A 27058-nucleotide genomic window follows, 5' to 3' on the forward strand; every position below is an offset into this window, starting at 1 on the left:
GGTTATAAGCTACTGCACTAGGTGTCTCAGGCTGCTGTGCTTTTTTAAACGTTTAACCAGTTGTTTACTACATTTTTCAACTGACAATATGTATGGAGTCTTTACATGCAGTCATTGCATGTCACATGGTCTGTCTTCTCCAGTTGTAGCTCATACACACAAACTGAATAACATCTCTTTCCATAGCAAACATAAAGTATCCCACAAGGTTCTGATAACAAGCACAGCTTTCTATAGCTTATCAGGAAAAGCTGTAGATAGATACTTGGAGAAAATATGATATCAGTCTGATTTCAGGAAATAATAATAGCATTTCCTAAGGAAGATTCAGCTCAGCAGGGCATTAGTTAGACCACCGAGATCAGATCACTGGAAATCCTGCATTTGTATGGATGATATGTGGATCAAATGAGCAGGATAAATGTGTGTCCCTATCTGCAAGAAGCATATGGTATGTAATTTATATTTGTTTCCCCAGTCATAGGCCTTCCCAAGCATACTTCTGGATTTGTGCTATCATTGTTATTAATTCCTGCTTGTCTGTAAACAAATACAAGCAAGAAGCTCCTAACAAATAAGAACAATGTGACCTACCTAGTAGGTTCATTTTCCTAGGGGGTGATTAAGTGATGATAACACACAAGTCCTTACATCTGTCTCATGCAAGCTTGAAATAAACTACATTTTACTTTCTATAACCTTCATATAATAGGCTATTCAATGCACTCAGAATGCTTTTTGAAAACAAACCCTTTCTAACATCACACTTGGTTATTCTCCCATTCTCTTCCACATGTTATCTTGTTTTTCAATGTTTGCTTTTGTAAAAGATGATATTAGCTGTACACCCAGCAGTGTGAACACTGGCCAGATTTGTATCATGGTCAAATAGGTTCATAGGTTCTTAGGAGATTACTAGGCTAATGGCTCTAGGGCCCTTACAAGCCTAGCCAACCTAATCAAACCTTGTTCCCTTAAGTGTCTAGACATATGCTCTTTGTTATACTTGGAATCTCTATAATTAGTTTGTACCTGAGGAAGGACCATCAGGAACATATTCCTAAATCAGCACCCACTGCCCCTATCCAAGAGGGATACAGGTGAAACTCTTAGGATGAATTTCCAGTTTCCCATCCAATCATCAAAGTTATGCTTACAAAGCATTAACAAGGGACTCTGTTTAACCCGCACTGGAAGTTTATTCCAGAGGAGAGGCAATGTCTGGGAGACATATCTGTCTCTCCAGCAAGTCCTGTTGATTTCCCTAGAGTGAGTGAATTGTATACCATTTGACTTACAAATGTGTAGTACTTCTATTAAGGCAGGATCAGAGGTGGCTCTGTATGAAAGACACAGGTCACCTCTGAGTAGTCTATATGATAGAGTATAGTGACAGTGATGTCAATATGTCCACATAAGACATGCTGAAGACCCTGAACTTTCTTTGTGAGGAATCTTTGAGGTCTCTCCAGTTGCTGCAAGTGCCTGTTTAGGTACATACCAAAGGGAGCACTGTATTCTATTATTGGCATGATGAGGCAAGAGTACAAGGAGGTTATAACCTCTTTTATTCTGGAAACTTTGCCCTTGCTTAAGAGGTGAGCAATGTAGAAGGCCTTTCTTAACATCATGGAGGCATGGTGATCCAAAGTAAGGTTGCTGTCAAACTGTGTGCCCAAATCTCTCATCACTGACTTAGAGCTTATGGCGTTGTTATTAAAATGGTAATCTGCAGGGACATCACTTTTACCAAAGGGGACGGTAATGCATTTTTTGCATTTAGTTTAAGACCATGATTTTGGCACCAATTATTGATTTGCATAAGTCCTTCTTGTAAAATGTTGACATTATTTGGGAACTTAGTGACTGCTCCCAGTTTGTATGCATCAGCAAACTTTGTCAGCCACAGACCTTTTTTTTGCCTGTACTTCTGAGAAGTCTATTCCAAACAATAGAGGCTACAACACTGATCCCTGTTGAACATCACTGGTAATGGGTCTGCTGGTGGAGGTGGAGTCCCCTATTTTGACAGCATGTGTTTTGCTGGTGAGCCAGTTTGCAACCCACCTGACAGTATATAGGTTGACGCCCAACTGGTTGAGTTTTTCAATGATGCCTGGGTGGAGGATTGAGTCAAAGGCCTTAGGCAAGTCAAGGTAAGCCGTATGCACAGGTCTGCTTTTGTCCAGGGCTTTGGTAACAGTCTCAAAGAACTCCACTGGGTTTAACTGGCAGGATCTCCCTTTAACAAAACCAAACTGGGTCAGGTCAAGTGTTTGAAGGTCTCGTATATTCCTGCAGATAAAGTCCATGATGATTCTCTCCACGGCTTTGTGGATAAGGCTAGTTAGGCTGATGAGTCTATAGTTCCCAGGATTGGGGATGCACCACCCTTGTGCAGGGGACGACGGTCGCTGTTTTTCATTCAGCAGGGACAAAACCTGAGCTTAGGCTGTGATTGAAAACAGTAGCAAATGGTTTTGCTAACTCCTGTTTTAAATCATTGAGAATGCAGCCTGGGATATTATCAGGTCCCATAGAGGCTGTGTTTTTGGCCGTGGAGAAAGTGGTTAAGACCTGCTCTTTAGAGATAGTAGGTGGAGAATAGGTGGTAGGAATATTTTTGGGTATATGTGGCTGGGACAGGGGGGAGATGTTTTCACTGAATATGTCTACTATCAGGTTGGCTATTTCCACTGGTTCAGAATATGTGGTACCTTTCACTATCAGTTCAGCACATATTTGGGCTTTTCTTTAAGGTTTCGGATGTAGCTATAGAATGCCTTATGGTTATCCTTAGCTAGGGATGTTAATCTAGATTCATAGTTAGCTTTAGTGGACTTTACAAGATGTCTTATTTGCTTGTTCAAGCTGAGAAGGGTATGCTTACAATTCTAAGATCATTCCTTTTTGCTCTTAGACAGCAATTTCTTCCCCTTATAATATAACCTGTTTATGGCAGATGGCTTGTTTTTTCTTGAGGATCGTTGCTTTGGTCCTATCTCACATGGCTGAGTCAAAATAATTGCATAGATGCTTATACAATGCATTGGTGTATATCCAGTATAGGTGTTCTTGCCTTCAATGGAGACAAGAGCTTTGAAGCTATTAATGCCTTCTCATAAGAGGCTGTAGTTGGCTGTGGAGACGTTTTTTAGTTTCTCTTGATTGGGAGTCTGATGCTATTATTACTTTGAAAGAGAATGATTTATGATCAGACTTCACCAGGGAGGGCCACACATTTGTGTCGGTACACCGTTCTACCTTGTTGGTGAGTAACAAGTCTGGAATGTTTGGGCCCCTTGTGGGGGTGCCATCTATCTGCTCCATGGCATCGTAGTTAACAAAGTCCAAGAACCCCTGGGTGAGTGTTTTGTATACATCAAATTTACCCAATCTATGGACGGGTAGTTAAAGTCACCCATAACCAGGGTATTTGGATATATTTTGACCAACTCAAATAGATCCACGTAGGCAATGTGGACATCATGGTTCATGGATGGGTATCTACAGCTGAAGATAACTTGTAGAGGGGTATTTCCTACAGTTATTTGCACACAGAGTAACTCTAGGGAATCACTCTGTTTAACCAATCCGGAGGTGTATTTTATTTTATTTTTATTTTACATTTGTTAACCGGGCTAGTCCAACTGGATATATTTCCATTTTCAGCAGAGGCCCGGGTTGAAAAGCTCCAGAAGCAACATAAAAAAAAAATTCACATTACAATTATGAAAGAAAAATTATGTTAAAAATAACCGAGTATTTGCTAGTCAAAAGAATTCATTGTTATTTGAGCAACACAACATAAGGATTTTCTACATTAATATAAAAGAAAAATATGTTAAAAAAAATAAAGAGCATTAGCTAAAGAGATAATACTATTTATGACACTAATATCTAAAAGGACAGGACACACATTCATAAAGGTATAAGAGGTAGCTTACAGTACATACACAATTTCATTCATCCCAGTTCCTAGTTGTAAGAATAAATTATCGATCTTTGATGACTGTTCATACTACTCCTCATTTTGTTTTGTTTTCATTTTGTGGTCTGAACGTGTGGATGGCATTATATCACAGTATGGCCAGGCCTTGAGCAAGGTCTCTGTGACTGCACAGATGTCCGCATCTTCCACGGAGAAGAGTGCTTCCAGTGAGTGAAGTTTCAGATTTAGATTCCTAACATTTACCAGCATAACCTTAAGGTAGTTTTTTGAGGATATTTTTATGTTGGGAATTTTGTTTTTTTGACATTGTCTAAAAAAGGCACCATGGGGCAGGGAAGAGCCCTAGCCAGTAGCTGACAGCCCAGAGGTGACAGGTGGAAAGCATCTCTGGCAAAGCATTGTGGTCTATCAACCATATAATCCCAGGCTGACAGGTACTAGATCCTCTTTAATGGGGTCCTAGGCAGGGTAGTGGCCCAAACCCTCACCTCAACCTCCATTCCAGTGTTCCCATTACTTGGTTATCTCTCCCTAAGTACCATAAACAACGTTCAAATCTGTCAGCGTGCATACTGCTTTCATTGTTACTTCTACAATGATTCCAGAGATTTGGTTTAATTTAAAACTTTTATTTCAAATTTTATAGCACAAGCACTGATGACCATTTACTAAATAAAACAGTTAATACATTGGAAACAAACTTGGCACAAGCAACAGTAAACTTATCTTCACTTGAAACTCACATTCATTGGAAATTAATTGAAACTCACATTGATAAAAAATGCATCTGACCAGTGGTGGGCAATGTGTACCTTGTTCCCATGGCTGTTTTCAAATTATGGGCTCCCTGCACACATTTTTATGAACAAGTGCAAATGCATGTGTTCTTTGATTCACCTTTATGATTGTTTTAAATTATGTTTCTTGTTTAATACAGTAAAATTTGTTAGAGTGTATTTTAAATTTGCAGTTTTGAACAATGTTTTCCAATAAGCAGTGAAACAAATTGCTTGAACCAATAATGACAAAATTTCACATTTCAAAACATTTCAACCAAGAAAAGCCACTCAAGCTGGGGTCATTATAATCCACCAGTATCTGTATTCAACAAGATTGGTCTCTAAATCAACTTTGTACATATTATATGTCTGATTGTGATAAAAAACACAGTAAAGTATTTCATTTTGTTTTACACAAATGCACAGTTGCCCTGCAAAGACACACTAATGATTTTTTAACTTTATCAGTTCAGCAAGTTCAGTCATTTTTCATCTAGGGAGATCCCCAAACCCAGCACATTGTTGACTGCATCCTTCTCAGATATCTGGGTCTAAATAATAAAAATAACAACTACATCAGCAATAATAATAACAATAATAACCAAAGAAACATATTTCAAGTTTGTTTGATACAGACAAACAGTAGCAAAAGCATTCCTGCTTAATTCACGTACACCTCAATACTAGTACTGCAAAACCAGATTAAAGACTGTTTAAAATGACCATTATAAGAGCATAAGGTGCTTTCATCCACAAATAACCCCCTTACCCCACAGCAGCAGTTACAGCCACTCTGATGATGGAATAAATTACAGATTATTTACTGGTGGTTTTGGATGAAATACATGAAACTGTATAAATAACAACCACACTAAATGTACATCATTCTGAGTGTAAAGACAACGCAGACATAACTCACACCTTCTTCCTACTAATTTTAGTTGTCCTACTAATATTCTTGCAGCTTTAAATATTGACAGGAATTCATAAAGGTTATCACACAGAGTAGACTACATGCATTCTTAATGTAATCTTTCTGAGTGACTAGAAAGTACAAAAAATGTGATAAGAATGTTATTAAATACATATTGTGCACAGTTAGTGAATGCTTTATTGAATCTGGCCCTCAAGAGTATCATTAAGATAGGAATATCACAATGGCCCTCAAGAGTATCATAAGATAAGTATATTACAAACTCTAAATATTACACACACCACTGTAAACCACTCTTAGAATTAAACTGACCTGAACTCCCCAACCAACTTGCCTTTATTCAGCTATCCATATTGCACAACCTTATTTTCAAGCCTACTGTCTGCTCTGAACTAGCCAAACCAGTCACACCTTACACATCAAATCAACCTCTATGATCAGAAGACAAAAATCTCTTAGCTATCTCAAAACCCACAAGAAAACCAGGTCACTCTCTGTATTCATACTCTCTCTCTATACTTTGGAATTCACTACCTCTAGCTACCAGGTCTATACCTGGCCTAACCCATTTCAAAGCCTCTTTAAAAAATCATCTCAAAAAGACATGGCTCTACTCCTGCATAAAGCCTGCTTAATGCTCAAGTCTTCCTCTTCTTCCACACTAGATTCATAGTCCTCTTCAATCACATTTCAATCCCTCACAGACTGTAAGATCCTAAGGCTCTTCTAGCTCCTTCTCTGTTTCTATACCATATCCTTAAGCTACTGCTCAGGGTGTATTGCTTCTATTCTTTTTAACGCTCTCACTGTCTGCATCACTAACTTTCTGGCTATTATTTTCCTAAATGACGCTAACATTCTACTTTTCATGTACTATAACAGTCAATGTCACACATTGCACTACCTACGTACTATTTTTTGGACACTGTCTACATCGTGTATGGTGAGAGTGACTATTATTGTCTGTAATGTTTTAACTCTGGAATTGACTAGATGTGTAGTAATATATTACAACATCTTGTAACATAGTTTGTTCTCTCAACTTATTTTTGTATAGTATTTCTAATGTCATTTATATTTTATTGGATTATACTGTATTTGTATTGTACTGTATATGAAACTTTTCTCCCCGGGCCTCTGCTGAAATCAGGTTCTGTACACCCAGTCAGACCACCCCGGCAAACAAATGTCAAATAAATAGATAAATAAATAACTAAATAAATAAATAACTTAAGATCAAACCAGGTGTAGCACTGTTTAAATAGAAGAATATTTTTGACAGCATATTACATTTTAACCACCCAATCCCATTTGTTAACTCAAAATGCACACTCTGAATAATTCCACACTAAAGAGAACTATTACTAATGTAGAGGTTGCTGCTGGTAAACAACTTTGCATTTTAGTGCTTCTACAAATGCAGTGCCTGCTGCCCTCAAAGAATAAGTGACATATGCTGCACTAAAAATGATCTGCTGGTGATATTGCTATAACTTTTTCTGAACTAGACCAGCTATGCAATAGAGGATGGGTGGTAAAACAATGACAACAGGTTCATAGTTACTAGGCTTGCAGTTCAGGAGATCATTAAGGAGCCTAGCTCCATTTCTCAATTGCTCTAAAGCACTGTGTTAATAAATGACTTGTTCAATATAACATTGTTAGATGAAGGTGGAAAGATTCAAACCTGTACCCTTGTCAAAGGAAGCAGTTCATTAACAAGTTGTAGCTTTAGCCCTCTGCACTAACTGCCAGAATGACAGTTTCTCACCAAATGCAGATTTTTTTACAATCTGATCTTATAGAGAAGACTGTTATCATAATAATATGCAACAATGTTGTTGTTGTTGTTTTTCTTTCAGCTTTTCCTGGTTAGGGGTCACCACAGCGGACATCCGGTCTGCTAATGATTGGCAGTCGATTTCTATGGTGCCGAGGTGTCAGCCCAACGCCCAACCTTCAATGAAGGCATGCCCATTCACGCATGTTTTTTGAAGGCCACTTGACCACGGGGAGGACATGCAGACTCCACACAGATGGTGCTCCAGCCGAGAATCAAATGGGAGAACCTCTTGCTGTGAGGTGACAATGCTACCGCTGCATCACCGTGACTTCTACATTATGGATGCTGGTTTATCAGATGGTTCTGATAATCACTCCAAATAATGTAAACTATATGACCAGACAAATGCCAACTCCTTTGCAGTTTCTGAAAGCTATAAAAAAAACAAAAAACAAACTAGGAAAATAACATAAAAGTATGAACACGGCCTTGGTCACTCTAAAAATAATTTATTGACGATAAAGTAAGCACTTTCGTACAGGGTAATAACTGTACTTTATCAGACAAATAACAAGACAATACTAAATGAACATCCTTATATACACTCCCCCAAAATGCAATTCTAATGAGCTCTATTACATGATTTATCTATACATTAATTGCATTAAATAAACAGCATAACACAAATAGCATTAAACAAGTAGCAGCTAGTCACACCTGAAAAGACTGTTGAATAAAACTATGAGAATATAAGTAAAAATGGAAATGAAAAGTGATAAAAAGGCTTGAAAAGACATTAAACTTACATGTATACACAACCATGCCTATGAATGAATAAAAAAACATTCTTATAACCTATTAGAATGGTAACATCAGTCTATATAGATAAATAGCAAATATATAAAATATGAAAAATAACTGAATTTACAATGAAAAAAGCACAATGAAACAATGAAAAAAAAAACATTAAGAATAACCCAAGTGGTTACAGTATTGTCTTGCTATTTGTCTGATGAAGTGCAGGTATTACCCTGTACGAAAGCGATTACTTTATCGTCAATAAATTCTTTTTTAGAGTGACCAAGGCCATGTTCATACTTTTACATTAGTTTCTAAAAGCTGAAAAGAAGGTACTGCAAAAATATATTACTAAAATGCAACCTGGTTAGATTATATTACACAATTCAGACCTATTAATGAATTAATTAATTCTTTAGAGCAATGAATAAAACAAAACAATTACAGACAATATAAATGCTACATCAGCTTTTGTTCAGCAACTCACAAAACATACAACAAACAGAAATAGTACTGCATATATCAATCTGCTTTTTTTTTTTTTTTTTTTTTTGAGGGGAGCTTACATGCTTGCAGGACACCTACATCTCATTTTTTAGCCACCCTGTGTCTTCTCGGTTATCAAGAATAGCTATCCCTTTTGACATCACTCAGTACAGCTCTGACCTACTTGAATGGCTAGTAATGTTGTACTGTCACAGCATATACCTCCAGAGTCAATACAGACTGACCATGGACATATAGGTCCCTATACAGTGTAATGAATCAGTCCTCAACCATAGGTTCATAGGTTGGTACTGGGCTATCTGCCCGAAGGCATATATTAGCCCAGCCACATTGTGCGGTATTCACCGCCCCTTTAGTAGTTCCCTAGACCCTTGTACTAGCAGCTGGTACCTTTGGCCCCTATCTAATAGTGCTGTTGGTGTGATCCCCGGTGGGAACTTTCTGTTACCCATCCACTCATCAAGGTTCCTCTTGAAGAGTGATAGTGAGGGGCTCTGTCTTATGTAGATCGGGACCCTGTTCCATAGTAAGGGAAGTCTCTGCAAAGGGAATCTATCCCTCCAGCATGTTCTATTCATTGTTGTGTTGAGGTTTATATCCCTAGAGCATGTAACTCGAGTAGATTTGGTTTTGCTAAGATGGAGCATGTTCAACAATTCTGGGTTGGACATGGCTCTGTACGTTAGACAGAGATCGCCTCTGAGAAAGTGGTATGCAACAGAGAACAGTCTTAGCTTTTTCAATCATGCTGCATAGGGCAACTGTTTGAGGCCAGTAAACCTCTTGGTTAGGTACCTCTGTGGTCTCTCCAACTGCTGGAGATGTCTAGCCAGGTACATTCTAATTGGTGCATTGTACTCAATAATGGGTCTGATGAGGGAAGAGTAGAGGGGTACCATTACATCCTTAGATCTTGATGTGAACCCTTTTGTGATCAGATGGGTCACACAGAAGGATTTTCTAACCACTTTGGCAACATGGTTATCAAAGGAAAGCTGACTATCTACTTGGGTCCCTAGATCCCTTATTTCTTCTTCAGATTTCAGGGGATTACCTCTTATGTTGTAGTTTGCGGGTATTCTGTTTTTTTTCCAAAGGGGATTACTACGCATTTTTTTGCATTTAGCTTGAGACCATGGCTTTGACACCATGCATCAGTCTCATTTAGGCCCTTCTGGAGGATCTCCATGTCGGCCGGAGACTCTATTATAGCACCCAGTTTGCAGTCGTCTGCAAACTTAGTCAGCCACAGCCCTTCCGTGCTTGCCTGTACTTCTGAGAAGTATATGCCAAACAGGAGGGGCCCCAGGACAGAGCCCTGAGGTACACCACTCATTACTGGTCTGAATTCTGACATAGATCCCGCTACTCTCACTTTATGGGATCTGTCTGAGAGCCAGTTTGTGATTCATCTTGTGACGTAAGGGTTTATGCCCCGGCTGGTGAGCTTATCAATAATACCTGAATGGGGAGTGGTGTCAAATGCTTTAGCAAGGTCAAGGTAAGCTGTGGGCACCTCCTTTCCCTTATCTATGCCCTAAGTAACTGTCTCAAAGAAATCCACCAGGTTCAGGAGGCATGATCTGCCCTTGACGAAGCCGAACTGTGTGGGGTCCAGCGACTGGAGGTTCCCAATTTCTCCATTTATGAGTTCCACAATGATTCGCTCCATAGCCTTAAAGATCAGACTGGTCAGGCTTATTGGTCGGTAGTTCCCAGGGTCAGTTGTGGCCCCACCCTTGTGTAGCGGAATCACCATTGCCGTGTGCCATTCTATGGGCACATATCCTGTGGAAAGGCTGAGACTGAACAGGGTATTAAGATGTGGGGTTGATTCCATTTGCAGCTCGCGTATGACACAGCCTGGGACACCATCTGGTTCCATGGAGGCAGTGTTTTTAGCTTTAGATAGAGCCTTGTTAACCAACGTATCAGTAATAATTGGACTTACACAATCCCCTGGAATGGTAATAGGCCCTGTAGGTGGTGGTGGTGGGGGGGGGGTTGCACTGAACCTGTCAGCCAACATGTTGGCAATGTCAGAAGGGTCAGTGCATTTTGTTCCATTTTGTACTAGCTCAGAACAGACCTGAGCATTGCCATTTAGGTTTTTGACCTAGCCATAGAAGGCCTTATGGTTATCCTTGGCATCTTTGGCAACTTTCTTTTCAAAATTAGCTTTAGTGGATATACTAATATCCAATTACTTGGTTGTGTCTCCCAATGTACCATAAAAATTGCTCAAACCTGTCAGTGTACTTATTATTTTCTGCTTTACTTTTACAATTATCAAAGAGATTTGAATTTCATTTGAAATGTTTATTTAATATTTCAGAAAAACACCCATACAACCATTTTGTAAACAAAACAAAACACTCTCACATTGAAATCAGACTTAGCATGAGAAACAGTACACTTCTCTTCCATTGAAATTCACATTTATTGAAAATGCATCTGGCAACCTATCAAACTATAAGATACCTACTGGGATTCATACTCAAATAGCATATAGTAAAGTACTAACTAATGTCTATGTTAAGGATGCAGGAATTCAAAAGATTAACATAGAATACTTTTGCTAACTGCCTTGGACAGCCCACTTGATAGAAGTGTCCCTTTTCAAAAACATCCCATGAGTATTGTCTGAGGAAGAAATTTGGCAGAGTCACACAGAAGACAAACAAAGGCTGAGAGAATCAAACCATGTACTACAGGACTCATCTCTTTAACAGCTTGTAGTCTTACTCATTTGCACTACATACTAGACAAACTGTTTTTCACACCTATGCATCTGCAAAATACAAGCTGTATAAAATGTATTGTCTGACATTTGACTTGGAGAATTAAGATGAGGTTTCCTGCGATCCAGTGGTGCAAGGTCTGATTGCCTCAACTTCCATTGCCTAACTGTGTGACTCTTAGTAAGTCACCCAACTCAATGTGTTCAATTTGGTGGACTTATGTCACTAGGGTCATGGATGAGGGTAAAACAGGGTATACTGCCTACCTTAACCTGACTAAGGCATTTGACACAATTACTCACTTGGGTATTATAGATAAACTCAAAGAACTGGGCATAAATCTGTATGCCTCCATATAGATAGCCAAACATGGACCAGACACATGATTAAAGTGGGTGAATCCAGATCCAGCAAGAGGCCAGTTACTATTAGTGTGCTACAGGGCTCAGTGCTGGGACATCTTCTGTTTGGAATATATTTCTCTGATGTCAAGGCTAATGTAGAAGGTCTTTGGCTGACTACGTTTGCTGATGACTGCAAGACGGCAATCATTGAATCCTCCAGTGATGCAGACATCTTTCAGAAGTATCTGACTCAGAGAAATGATTGGTGCCAGAGCCATGGCTTAAACTAAATGCAAAAAATGCAAAATCATACCCTTTGTGAAGTCAAGTACCCCTGCAAATTATAACATTAATAGTATACCCTGAAGGGTGAACTCAGAGGTGAGAGATCTAGGTAAACAGATACATAATAGTCTGAACTTGGATCACTATTTGTCCACAGTGGTGAGGGAGCCCTTCTACTTGGAACGGCTTATAAGTAAAGGCATGGCATCCAGATCCAAAGCAGTTATAGCACCGCTGTACCTCTTCAGACCAATAATCGATATGATGCACCGTTTGGCATGTACTTGATCAGGCACTTGCAATATGCATAAGAAAAACTGATCAAAAACTAGGGATGTTTTACAGAGCCAAAAACTTTCTCACTGATGCAAGTAAAATTACATTTGTCACTACTTATCTCTTCCCCACACTTCTTTATGGTGCTCCCATCTTTATTAACCTTCAGGCATCCCAAAAATCAAAACTTGAGCAATGCTATAACAAAGTTACTAAATTTGCAAATACCCCTTTCAGAACCTACCACAGTATAGCACTAAAAAGCCTAAATTGGTTAGAACTGTGTCATCAAGTAACATATACACAGCTTCTTACCACCTATAAAATTATCCAGCATCCATCTGCCTGTCCAGCAGTAAAAAACATTCTACACAACTATATTCACAGTTGGTCATTGTAATCCAGTGACAAAACCTCGTGCTTGTCTATAAACCTATCACATCTGTTGGGCATTCTCTGTACTCATAAAAGGTTGCTAAGGCCTGGAACTCCTTACCTGTAACCATCAGGTTAGTACCCTCCCTCCCATCTTTCAAAACCACTCTGAAAGACTTTCTAGCTAAAACCTGACTCAGTTCTTGCTCAAAACCAGGATAAACTATATCCCTAAATGTGATCAAGTACCTTTTCATTCCTTACACCTCCTTGCTCTGTCTTCTTTAATTACTTCTTTACTTCTTTCCAATTCTATTTTAAGTTTATGTACTAATATTATCTGTTTATCCTTACTGCTCTATGAACACAGTGTTTTTTACTACTTTAATATAACTCTTTTTCTCATTTTTTATTCTGTTCTTCAGCTCTCACCCGGACTTAGCCCTGAGTCTTCGCCTGGGTGGAATCCCACACCTATCTTTTCTCCTGCATTTTCAGCCAACTACTCTAGAATATTTTATCAAACCCTGCTATCTCCTGCAAGCCTCAAACTCAAGAAACAAGAAAGTATGTTTACTTATGCCATAGCCTTGAAATTATATACCCAATAAACCCTGCTAGGTGTTCTGTTTGCTCCCAGCCAAGTTAGCCAGCAGCAAACCCCCTTGTTCCTTTATCTCCTCTCCCCCCTTGCCTAGACCCCTACTTATCTTGATCTCATTCTCCCCTTAGTCTAGCTCAGTCCCATGGAGCCCTGGTGTATTTCAGTGTAATTCTGCTTTTGTCCACTAGAAGTCAGCCTTTCCCCACAAATATCTAATTCACTAATATCTACTTCTATTTCACTTGCCCTTACTTTTCCTTTAAATTCCCATCCTTTCTCGTTTTCTCAGTCCACTCCTATCCACTATTCCTAGGCCATCTCCACTTACCTTTGTGTTAGTCAGCATTCACTGATAGCTTTTCCATCCTCTACTGACCACCTTGTGTATCCCACTCCGTTCGCCCTGCGGGCTCACTCCGCTCCCCTACCCTGCCCCCAATTCTCACCCGCCCCCGGTACCTCTAGCCTTATACCCTCTTAACAACACCCCTTTACCAATCAACCACTCATTGAATCACTCCTAGCCACACCCCATATCTAGACATCACCTCCCCTTATTTATAAATCCTCTCCCTTCCCACCTACTCCATCTTCCCAAGCTAATACCTACTCTTCTCCCTACATATATACTAAACTTTCTTCTACCATGCCTTACAAATACCAATGTTTTCATACCCTCTTACTCCTGATTACTCTCAACACAGCTTACCTCTTAACCTCCTATGAACAACCACTCCTATCTCCTCTTATCATCCCTTCCAAACAAATGCTAATACCTTTTCCTGCTCTATCTACAACCTTCCCAAATGCCACCATTAAACCTAGTTTCTTTCAAGCCAAATATCATCGACTAACTCATATTAAATACTCCATCTTAGGCAATAAAAAATTACTTTACCAATATTGCAAACCTCCCCAAGATTACAATTTCAAATTTCTCCATTCATTAAAAGATGGAGACATCCACCCCAACACTGGCCCAAGCCCTACACCAACCCCCATAAACTACAATCCTTACCATAAGGTCCCATTACCAGCAACCAATCCCTCCAAATCACTCTCAATAGCCCATCTCAACATACGTAGTATATGTAACAAAATACCACAAGTTCATGCCCTTTTGGATGTCCATCAATTTGATATTCTCTGCTTAACCGAAACATGGCTTAAACCCACAATAAAAGATACAGAAATTATCCCCTCAGGCTATAGCATCATTCGACAAGACCGTTTGAATAAAAAAGGTGGAGGGTTTGCAATTATATATAAAACAGGACTGCAAATCAGCAAAATGAATTATAACCTACCCTCTGATAACAGCATTGAAATAATTATTACCAAACTGATGCTTAACTCCCATAAATCAGTTTACATCATCTGCTCCTACCTTCCCCCAGGTAAAAATCTGACTATATTAGAAGACCTCCTAAATTGGCTTTCCACTAATCTTCCTTAAGAAACAATTCTACTAGGAGATTTTAATATTGACTGGAATTTATGTAATAACACCAACCCTTCTTCCCTTATTAACCTCTATGGCTTTTCTCAGGCTATAAACACTCCAACCAGAACAAACAAACATAACAATAAAAAAAAACATCTTAGACTGGATTCTAACAAACTGTCCACAACAAAACTTTACAACAGGAACCCTCCCAGATGACCTTAGTGACCACTCTCTCATATATATTATCAGACATAAAATATGCTTAAATATCCCCTATTCAGTCAGAACCATCCGCAGCAAAAAACACATTGACCAAGAACTGTTTCTAACTGAACTTAAACAATGTAGCTGGTCTCCCCTAAAGTCTCTCCCTATAGATGAAGCTGTTAATTACTTTAATAACACCTTCCTAGCAATCCTAGACCAACATGCCCCAATCCGTTCCATAAGAATGAAAAATAAACCAGCTCCATGGCTCTCAAATCAAACTAGGAAACTTATCCACAATAGAAACAAATCTTGGGCTAAATGGCGGTCCACAAAGAATATAACTGACCACCAAACCTTTAAATAACAAAGACATATTACAAAAAAAGCTATCCTAGAGGACAAAAAGAACTTTTATATACAACTACAACAAACATCCCTTCAACAACCACAAAAATTCTGGTCTACTATTAACACACTACTATCCCCAGGCAGAGTTGAATCACCCACTCCATTAGGCTCCAACCCAGACTGTCCAATGCAAACAGCTAATGCCTTTAATTCTTTCTTTACTACCACTATACTAAAACTAGCCAATCACCAAAACCCAGATACATCTAACTTGCCCAGACCAAGCTCTACTCCTCCCCCTCTTCACCTAGAACCTATACCTACCTCCTATCTCTCCTCTCTACTTCAAAAACTAAAACCTAACACCCCTCAGCTGACCAACTTCCAGCCGAATACCTCAAAATAGGAGCCAAAGCCATTGCCTACCCAATCTCTATATTAATCAATAGAACCTTAAAAGAAGGTTTAATCCCATCAATCTGGAAAATCTCATACATTATTCCTCTTCACAAAGGTGGCGACTCTACTGAATTCTCTAACTTTCGTCCCATTGCTCTACTCTCCCCACTTGCTAAAATTATGGAGAAATGTATCCATAAACAACTTATAACCCACCTACTCCGCCATCGGCTCCTAGCTAACTGTCAACACGGTTTTCGGCCATTTCATAGTACCACCACAGCCTTACTATCCTTTACTAACTGTATCAACAAAAATCGTAACAATAATACTTTATCCTCTGCTTTCTTTGTAGACCTATCTAAAGCCTTCGACATGGTTAATCATCAACTTCTCCTCCACCTACTGAAGTCCCTCTCCTTCGACCATCCTGCCATGAACTGGTTCACATCCTACCTGGACAACCGAAAACAAGCCGTTCTCTGGCAAAAACATTTTTCTGACCTTCTTCCTACCTCTCTAGGTGTCCCACAAGGCTCTATTTTAGGTCCACTACTGTTTTCCATCTTCATAAATGACCTTCATCTCTCCATTCCACAGTCTACCTGTATCCAATATGCTGATGACTCCACTATCATTTGTTCTGCCTCATCCCAAACTGAACTTCATTCTATCACACAAAAAGCCTTCTCTACTATTGAAAAATGGTTCTCTAACCACTGTCTTCTCCTTAACCCTAAAAAACCCAAACTACTGCTCTTTACCCCATCTCATCTATCTCCCCCTCTCCATTTCACACTTACATCCGACGATGGCACCGTTATCTCACCTGATCCCACCACCAAACTCCTTGGAATTACTATTGACAATCAACTAAAGTTTGACTCTCACATAAATTCTACAATTAAATCTACTAATAAAAAACTTGGATCCCTTTATCGCATTAAACCTTTCCTGACACCAGTAGCCAGAGTCACAATAGCCAGAACTCACTTAATCTCTACCCTGTTATATGCTTCCCCCATATATACCAATCTTTCTAAACATAATCTTAACAACCTGACTAGATCATACAATAATACTGCTAGATTTGCGACCAACTCCCCTTATAGCACCCACCACTGTCAGAATCTAAAACAGCTAGGATGGCTTGAATTACCACTACTACTACAATTTAACCAACTAATAATCACCCACAAAGCCCTTCACCAACCTAATAACACCCCAATTCTCTCTACCCTTATAAGAACTTATAATAATTTGAAGAATCTGCGCTCTGCCAACAAAATGTTGATACACACTTCCTTCTCAAATAACTTAGCAGGTAAATCTTTATTTTCAAACTCAGTGGGTAAAATATGGAATCAACTACCAAATGACCTGACTACCCTCACCTCTCTCCCACTATTTAAAACCAAACTAAAACTCTTTCTCTCCAATCACTGCTTATGCTCTTGTAACAACCCTGTCTAACCATTTTTTCTTTTACTTACTACCTGACAATAACAAAATGTTATTTTCTACCATAAATCTCTACTTCTCATCATTTCATTATAACTAACCCTTCTCCTCAGTCTTTGCACTCTCTTCCCTGAGAATTACTTTTGATCTATAATCCTATTAACCATTCGTTTCTGTCTTACTCTTATTTTTGATAACTCTAGAACTATTCTCTATACAAATGTCATTGCCTATTTTTGTTATCCTTGCATTGACTCACAATGGTGTTTTTAAAATGTCTATTGCTACAACTGTAAAATCTAAATGTTATAGAATGTTTTTGTATATTTTTATTATGCTTTGTAACTGGAGCTTTTCTCCCCTGGGCCTCCACTGAAAATGGACATGTATCCAGTTGGACTAGTCCAGTCAACAAATGTAAAATAAATAAATAAATAATTCTCTACCCTGACCTTTTCCCTAAATATACCGTAATCTTGTTTTTCCCTCACTTCATATAGCAATTCCTGTTTGTATTAGAGTAACTTAACTTTAATTTCTCTACAAACTGTCAAAATATTAAATGGCTATCACGTAAGTTGTATGAATTCTTAACCAATGTTTTTACAGTATGTCTAATTTGTTGATTATATAAACTGCAGATGTTTTTGTTTTATTTTTAAAGCTTTAAAATTATTGTTTTTAAAATGTTTTCCAATAAATTGGAGCTTTTCTCCCCAGGCCTTCACTAAAAATGGGCTTCTACCCAGTCAGACCTTTCTGGTAATCAAATGTTAATAAATAAACAGCTGGAATGGCCTCAGAGGATACTTACAAAAAATACAGGGTGTAAACAACATGTCCTATGTGGATAGACTAAAAGCCCTATCACTTTATTCTGTCTCCAGCTGACTATCTATGCTTAACCTAAAGGCACTCACAAATCCAGCATTGATTGTTACACATTAGCAAACAAACTGCATGAGGCTTACCTGATCTATTGATCTAAACTTGGTCTGTGACATGAGAAAAACATGCTGCAGAGACAGGTATGTGTCTTAGAGATTACGCCTTCTCAGGAACAGACTTCCTATTCACATAAAGCACAGCTCTTCCCTGACCGTCTTCAAATGCAATTTGAATCAATGGATGGGGAATCACAAATTCACTCCTGGGGTGGTGCCCATGTCCCTTTGAACAGGGGCAGTCTGTAAAATGCTTAAAGGTATATGCACAAACCTAAGCCATCCTCTAGCCCTGAGGGATCAAAAATCAGGTAAAATACAGGTAATAATGGCTAGGCTTGTAAGGGCTCTTAAGCCATTAGCCTAGTCATCTCTTATAAATCAATGAACCAGACACTGCTCCCAGGATGAGTCTGAGAAAGGTCCATAGAGATCAGTGCTCTACCCCCAGAAAACAAATAAAAATAAATAAATAAAATATTTAGAGTTAAGATATTAACATTACATTTATAGACTTCATGTTGTCGAGCTCATTCACAAATAAATAATAAGCATACTGTCAATATTAAGGAAATCAAGGATCACCTCCAAAGAACATGGATCATGTGATGATGTTCCTATTCACTACAATTAATTTCCTTCTTTTACACATTAACTACTTTGGTTCATTGATAATAGTTACTAGGCTTGCAGAGCAAGGGAGCATTAAGAGGTCTAGCCCAAATTTCTATTTGCCTTACATTACTGTCTGGTTAAGTGTCTTGCCCAAGGATATGGCATAAATATGAGGCAAAATCAGAGATATTCGGCAAAACTGGAGACAAATAAAAGTAAACTACTTTACTAGGCTAAACTACTTAAAGAGTTATCAGAACAAAAGATTTTGCATTAACATATATGTTGTAAACCACAAAAACTGTGAAACTCTAATGACACTGGTTTTAGATTATGGTCACTGTTGATATAATACTCCAATCTTATATGCAAAACTGGAAAAAAAGGGGCTGTGAGTGGATGCATGGATGGATGGATGGATAGATGGATGGATGGATGGATGGATGCTGTGCTGTCCCTTGTTTAAAAGATTTTCTCTTGACTACCCTTTCCTGCTTTTCTTTTGAGGTATTCATGTTAATTTCATTAAGCCTATCCACGAAGCTTTCTGTTGTAAACCCTGTCCAGTTCTCATTTTGTTCCCCCCAGCTTCCATTCAGAAGAGCAATACTAACCAAGCAATCACGAGAACGATAAAATGTCTAACCATATACACCTTTAAGAAGACACAGTAAAAAGTTCTTGCAATCATTTTCAAACAGTTGTGCTCACCTCTCCAACTAAGATAAGCTGTATATGATAACCCTGGTATAAATTTGTGTCTACCCATCCAATCATCAAGACTAGCCTTAGAAGTAGTAAAAGTCGTACTTTGTTTGACCCCTGTTAGTAACTCTTTCCACAGTTTGTGAATACACTGATTTAGAAACCTGTCCCTCTAGCGAATCTTGCTTATTTTTTGTGTTGATTTAGGTATCTATCTAGTGGGGGGAGTTGTAATGCAGCAGGTTTTTAAGGACAGGTCAAATAAAATTGAGTCTTTTATCACTCGAAAAACAAGACACAGGCTACATCAAAACAGCAAACATACTAATAAGGAGAGACATACTATTCCAGCAGGGTAGTTTAAGGCATTCAATATTTTGGGTAAGAAATGTTTGGGGCCTTTTTAGTTGAGAAGACCATTTTTAGCTCACTAAAGCACAATCAGGGTTTATATATAAACACCTCCTGTACTGGCCAGGAAAAAAACCTGATTCAATTGCTTGAAAGGCAACTATACTCATCACTATATGACCAATGCACCTTGCACCTATCAGCATCTTCACAGAAGTGGGTCCCAGGTAACACTGTGAAATATTCCAGGTGTAGCATCCCCCAGTACAGAGAAACTTTTTTTTTTTTTTGCCTACTGCTGTTGTATCTGAAATGTATCCCAGAATCCCTCAAGTTTTCTATTCTGGCTTTACACCTTGAGACTATCTGATCTTTAATGCATTGATACCTTAGGGAAATCTATTTTGTATTTATTCTGTAATGTACCTCTCCACTTCTTTGCTTAAGGATCACAGACAAAGCCAAAAAAAAATGCCAAACATTTTAAACAGGGAGATTTTTAAAATATTACTCTGTTTCACTTACAAAAGTTAACAGAATAACAGGTTTTGCATCAGTGTGCATTTTCTCAACAACATGAAACATGAAACTCTAATGTCAGTATTATTAATTGACTGCAATCCTTTGTAATTTACCAAAAATTAAAACATTTTATAAAGGACTGAGCAAAAAAATATGAGGCAAATCTAGGACATTCAGCCAAATCAGATACAGTTGACAGGTATGTCTGAGAAACTTGTATTTATTCTGTAACACAGTGCTCTGATCTTAACAATGATATTGTGCATTTGGTTGCATAACTCTCCATAAAGTTTTAATAAAAAATAAACTCATAAAACATAATTCACTTAGGGGACATTTATTTAGTTATTGACTAGCAGGTGATAGCATTACTGTAAGAAAGATATGTTCGATGGAGTTTACAGAATTTGAGAATTTCTGTCATATTTTCCCTTTCTGTTTTACAACCTATTTCACAGAAATTATGCACTAAGGTTGTCACGTCTGTCAAAAGCTGTCAGTCATTAAGGAAATTTCACCTTGTCTCCAGTACAGAAACATTTTCAGAAATGGTTGGTCTTCAGCTAGCAAGGAAACACAGTTTTTTTCAGTCCCTCATGACCATCACTAATCCAATAATGTAAGCTCTTTAGAGCTACTCATAGAAACACCATTTCTATCTAAGCTGACATTTTCATGGCACATTTATTTATTTATTTACTTGTTAGCTTACTTATGTGAAGCAACCCACATTTTCATCAATCAGAGTGGCTTTACTGCAGAACAAACTCTTATGAAACATGTTTTCAAAGTAATGGTATACTGATTGTGTACCTCAAAGGGGGGAAAATGTAAAGCTTGCAAACTTTTCTGCTAAGATACCTTAGCAACACAAAACCAGCTCATATACTGCATACTTGAGGAATCTGCATATTATTTTCAAGGGCAGGATTGCAGCTGTAGTGTTTGTAGATTCCTGTTTCATCTTGTTCCTTCCAAATTCATGGAACAAATCAAGCTGATGGAAAAATTAGCATCAGGAAAACATTAATTGTATTCCATTTCTGAGCTAATCTGTCATCCAAAAACTTTCAAGGGTGCTGGCAAATGCCTGCAGATGCTATGTCAAAAGTAGCAGAACTGGATGGTTTACAAAAAAATTATTTCTTTGCCTTTCTCTCAAATTAGGAGTCAAAAGTATTATTATTAATTTTGTTTATGCAATTCTACTTTATGCTAAAATCAGAGAACAACTAACATCTGTAAAACTGAAAGATTATACTGATCTGTTTTTTTCCTATATAAAAAGTGCTAATTAAATATGGTAACTAAGTGTTTATCCACAGTGCAGTAATAGAGCTACCACTCACTATGTTGAAACTTTGTTTTAAAAATAAAATTTACATTTTGAAACTGTTAACCTCAGCTATCTAGTAGAAAGGATGTCTGTGTGTTCTATATGTTTTCCTGTTTCCTATGAGTACAAGTACTTCATATCACATTTGCAGTAGTAAAACTGTTAACTGAGGGTTTCTGTAGTGAGCCCTTGTGGTACTTTGTGTGGGCACAGCACTCATGAGGGTATTCCACGTGTTACAGTGATGTGATAGCTGTACTGTTATGCTCTGTTCATGTGAAACTGGCTAAAACGTTCACACCTGCTTGTTCAGTGGTTCGAGAACAGATACCCCTCAAGACTGACACAAATATTGGATGTGTTCAACAATGCACAGTGCAGTTTCATAAGATAATGGTAAACACCTAACAGCAAACTATTTGTTTATTTTATCTGTCTATTAATCCCATAAGTGAAGTGGTTCCTGTTGGACCCTTTTCAACTAGAACCTGGGCAAAATGAATAAGGATACATGCAACACATACATATTGTAGTCACTATGCTAACATGTTTTGGGAAGAAAATTTGAGTACCACGAGAAACCACAGACAGGATAAGCACATCTCCACATCCAGAAAGACCTTGCATCATGGGTGAATCCTAGACTCTGCAGCTGTAGGGTACAGATCTTACAACTTAATGTGTTCTGGATAGGATATAGGTTACAGAGTTATGGTTTGGGTAAATAAAATGACTACGCAGTTGAACAAGCAGTCCAGACCTGAGGTCCTGGAGTATAAAAACTATTAATACAAGCATGCTGTCCATGTTAAAGCTATTTGAGATGTGTTGGAATATAAAGGAGGTTTAACAATACTGATGCATTCCTGCATTCTCCAAAATTGTGTAAAATCCATGTTCTGTATCTTATTTTCTGCCAAAAATGTTTTTCATTCTTTTTCAATAATTAATGGAAAAAAATCAGTTTTCAAAATTGCTAATAAGACTAACCAGTGCAATTTTTACAACGGTATCAGAATTTCAGTTATTTCTTTAACCAATTTTTTATTGTTATATCTCAGTAAGGAGGATACCTGCCATAATTCATCTTACTTCCCATTACAGCCTGTGTTCATAGCAAAATGTTGAACAGAATACAGAATAAAAACATACAACAATACTATATAACTAAACAGATTGCCACCCAAAGCTGCTTACCAAAAAGCCCCATAAATATAATGATGACTATAAATGACAAGGAATAATGACAAGGAAGTAATGGATGAAAAACACATCTGAGTTTAGCCCAGTAGCCAATGGGCATAAGGTCATAAACCCATTCTGGACAAAGTGCCAGTCTATCATAGAATGCGCTCAGACTCATACAAGCACACTCACACATGCACACACCATGGCACACCTATGGTCAGTTTGGAGAATGCAAATTCACCTGTTGCATGTCTCTGGGAAGTGGAGGGAAACAGAAGGACACATTCTGCATCTCTTAAATGCCCTGCCACAGAACTGTTGCAACTGGAAATGATCACATGACTTTAGACACACCTTCAAGTTAATGGAAGAAAGTTATCATAATGAAAGAAGTGCTACATGTGCATATTAGGGAGACACATGATTTGTCATCATATTGGTCTGTTGCTGTTCTGTCATACAAACACCAGAACTGTCTATATAAGGAGATGCAATGTATTTGACAAAAGATCACCGACCAAAACTAGATATACCAAAAAAATTTCTTAGCCTGATCTGTGGAGTGCAGAACTTTGCAGACATTTTTGAGAAACAGATTTTTTTATTGACCGTCTGCTACTGTTAATTATTTTTAGCCAAGAAAAAAAAGTAGTAATAATGATTGCAGATTGATAACAATGTCGATCCCTTTTTTTAAGGGGGACAGTCACATGACACCGACAGTAAGTAAACAAAAGCAACATAGAAATGATTATGGATTATCACAAATACGGTAGGAAAAGCATTGTAGCATGAACAGCTTTGAGTCTAAGTAATACATGCTCTACATCAGTTGTGCATTTACCCATAATGGATGACCCTGGCCAGAGGAACAGGGTACGGAGTACAAAACAGAACCACGTGATCATATTGCACATCTGTAACACAGAAGTAAAAAATACTATGACAGGTCAGTAATAAAGGAATTACACATTATGATCAGTAGTAATACAGCTTCACACAAAGTGCTCACAACAAGTTTGCAATTGTATAAACCTGTTTAACTGTAATGCAAAATAAGTGAAGTTTGCGAAGATTCGTTATATCATGTCCTAGCTGACTCTTAGAATGCTTCCCTGATGCTGGAATAACCATCACTCTAGGGTAAACTTTTACTATATGCGTGGTTAAGAATGAAGCACAATTGCTTTTGTAATGAAGGACACTAATGGGTATCCAGTAAACATATGCGCACACACACACACACACACACACACACACACACACACACACACACACACACACACACACACACACACACACACACACACATTTCTGGCTGTTGTTCTCTTGAACCATGAATGCTGTATTTGAACTCAGTAGCATCTGTTATATTCTATGTTAGTAAAGTCATTAATATATCCACAGTAGTCAGAGCTACAAAACAATGTATGTTTTACTTAAAGTGGTACTAATTAAATGGATGTTCATAGATGGCACGCTCATACACATCTGCACATGTGTTACCCAGACATATACTATGCCATGCACTGCCTCTGTGGCTGACCATTTGGTGTCAAGTTTTGCTGACCTTATCACCAAGATTTGTTAATCGACAGGAGATATTTAAAATATAAATGTCAAGAACAGCATCCATCAATATTTGCAGAATAAGCCAAAATCAGGAGAACTTTCAAAACAACTATTCAGCTCCACTGTAGTAGGTAATGTTTCTAACTATGACACTTAATTAGACTCATCAGTGCAGCATTGATTCAGTGTTAGAGCTTTACGATATGACAAGACAGTAAAGCAGTGCTTCATTTTAGAGTACTTAACCACAGACCGCCACTGAGGAAGTTTGATTTTATAACTACAGCTGAAAAAATGCATTTGTGCAGACATAACCATCTGATTCTTAGAGTAGCTGGCCCTCAGTAGTACATGGTTACTCTTATTTCCATGAACTTAGATTAAGAAAATGTTAGCTTCTAAATGACCTCTTTAAAAAATACAAATTTCCCCCTATATTCGTTTAGCACAGTCTCAGTGAATTACTTATGAGATGAATGAGGCATTGAATAAAATGGCCATAGAGACCAAAAAGTGTGTTAATCATGTTAGTAAAATAATCTAAATTTCATGGAACAATGTCAGTGATTAAATATTTAGCCATTAACTTTTGCTGAGTAAAGAATTAGTTGTATTAAAAACGGCAGCACAGTGAAAGAAAAACAATGACCCTTTCATAATGGGTCCCCTGGTAACTGTTATCTCACAGATCCCAGACAACAAACACAACTAAGTTCTTTTGAGTCAGGATAACCTTCCTCTCACTGGCTCTTTCGAAAACAAAAACACTGTCAGAAACAGGCACAAGGAGAAAGAATTCTGGAAACCCGAAACCACCATGCAAGGGTCTGACTGGCCTGTGTTTTCTTACTGCTTTACTTGACCCGTACATGGGAGTCTGTTAAGCAATTCTCATTCTTTAACAAACAGAATCTCATCAGTATTTTTTCTTAATTTGCACAGTAATATACTAAAAAAAATAAAAATAAAAATATAAGGAGGAGTCTGGTATTATCAGTAAAGAAAGAGGAACGATTTTGAATGTTTTTGAATGCACAGTCCTAGAAATATATACAATGGTAATATGTCATACTTAACAATCCATGTCTCTAAAGTGGTTAGCACTTTGTGAGATGTTGTGTTTTATAATTTATCATTTAATTGCTTAAAGTGTGACAAAAGGACTGATTTCACTTAAAGGTAGCTTGCTAAATTTTGGAATTGAAAAACGGTAACAGAACATATTCAATATTTAATGTTTGTTGACCATAAAGGTTTGCCACAAAGCATCTTAAAAAAAAATAAAAAAAGAATGCTCACTGCCTGACTGTGTTCTTCAGCAGAAATTTATTTACTGAATGTGAGGAAGTATGCTGTATGTTTTCTAAATTCTCGTGCAATTTACTGTACAGATATGTTTATTGGACTTAATTACACTTGCTCAGTACATAGAGGTATACTGTGCCTGCTAACAGTTTAGAAATAGTACTGCCTGGAGAAGCACATATAATTTACAGACCAGAATTCAAAAGACTTGAGGCAAATAAATTGAGGGCTTCCACCCAGATGGAATGCTGTCTGTACAGTAGAGTAACATCCCCTCTCTCCAAATATGTATAAGGTAAAAGGATGTACAGTTTGGAAACTGATAAAGTAACTTGCCCCAAATGGTTACATTGCTAATGTGCTAATGAGATTACAATATATACAGTGTAAGGAAGGCTCATTAGGTACGCACTGCATCTCCCAAAAGCGGCCGATGAACAGTCAGTTCCAGATGTTTCTGCAGGGTTTGAGGCTAAGATAAATTCCTCCCTTGGGAACTGCAGTGAGGGACTTGATGAAAATGTCAGAAAGGAGTTATTCAGTCACATTCTTGAAAGATGAAATAGATATTGTAAATATCAGAGTGTGTTGTATAATGGGGAGGGAGAAATTGAAATAAAAGACTCTATAGGATGTATGTAAAAAGCATATTCAACTATTGCAGGGCTAAGGCAATCTCTAACGGTAACAGGTTATGAGATAATTTTTATACTGCTCTATTGCTGTTCTTCAAAGCCCAACACACCAAAGGATAGCGTTACAACTAAAAGGTACACTAACAAGAAGTAAAATACAGAAAACAGTGTCATATATGTACATAGGAAAACATAAAAAAAATGATAAACGCAAACAGCAGCACAGAAACTAAAACAGTTTTATTTTTAGATAAAAAAGGCCAGCAGCAAATAACTACACATAACAACATCAAAAGTAGAAAACAGAACACATTACATATGGAAATGGTCATTGACTCTTATACTTTCATGGATTTCATTGCTTCAAAGCTTTAGTATTGTTGAATTGTTCAGGATTACATTCACCTGGGATTTGTCAATCTGCTATCATTGACACTTAATTATTAATATTGCATCAAGTTTATACACACACACACACACACACACACACACACACACACACACACACACACACACACACACACACACACACACGCACACATACTTGTTTACTGGAGTAGTGCACTGATCTTAATGCACCATTTGCAGGCATGGCCCAGGTGAATAGGATCATGTAAGAAATGAACAAAACATATTTATACA

General features: G+C 37.9%; 1 protein-coding gene across 1 annotated transcript in view; it reads right to left on the minus strand.

The window, feature by feature from the left end:
- PBX1 (PBX homeobox 1) overlaps positions 1–27058 on the minus strand; it is a 1500039-nt gene that overhangs the window by 1328888 nt on the left and 144093 nt on the right. The gene's annotated exons all lie outside the window — the stretch shown is intronic.

This window comes from Protopterus annectens, chromosome 10.part0, assembly GCF_019279795.1.
Source record: "Protopterus annectens isolate FY-2018-M chromosome 10.part0, PAN1.0, whole genome shotgun sequence".
Lineage (NCBI taxonomy): Eukaryota > Metazoa > Chordata > Ceratodontiformes > Protopteridae > Protopterus > Protopterus annectens.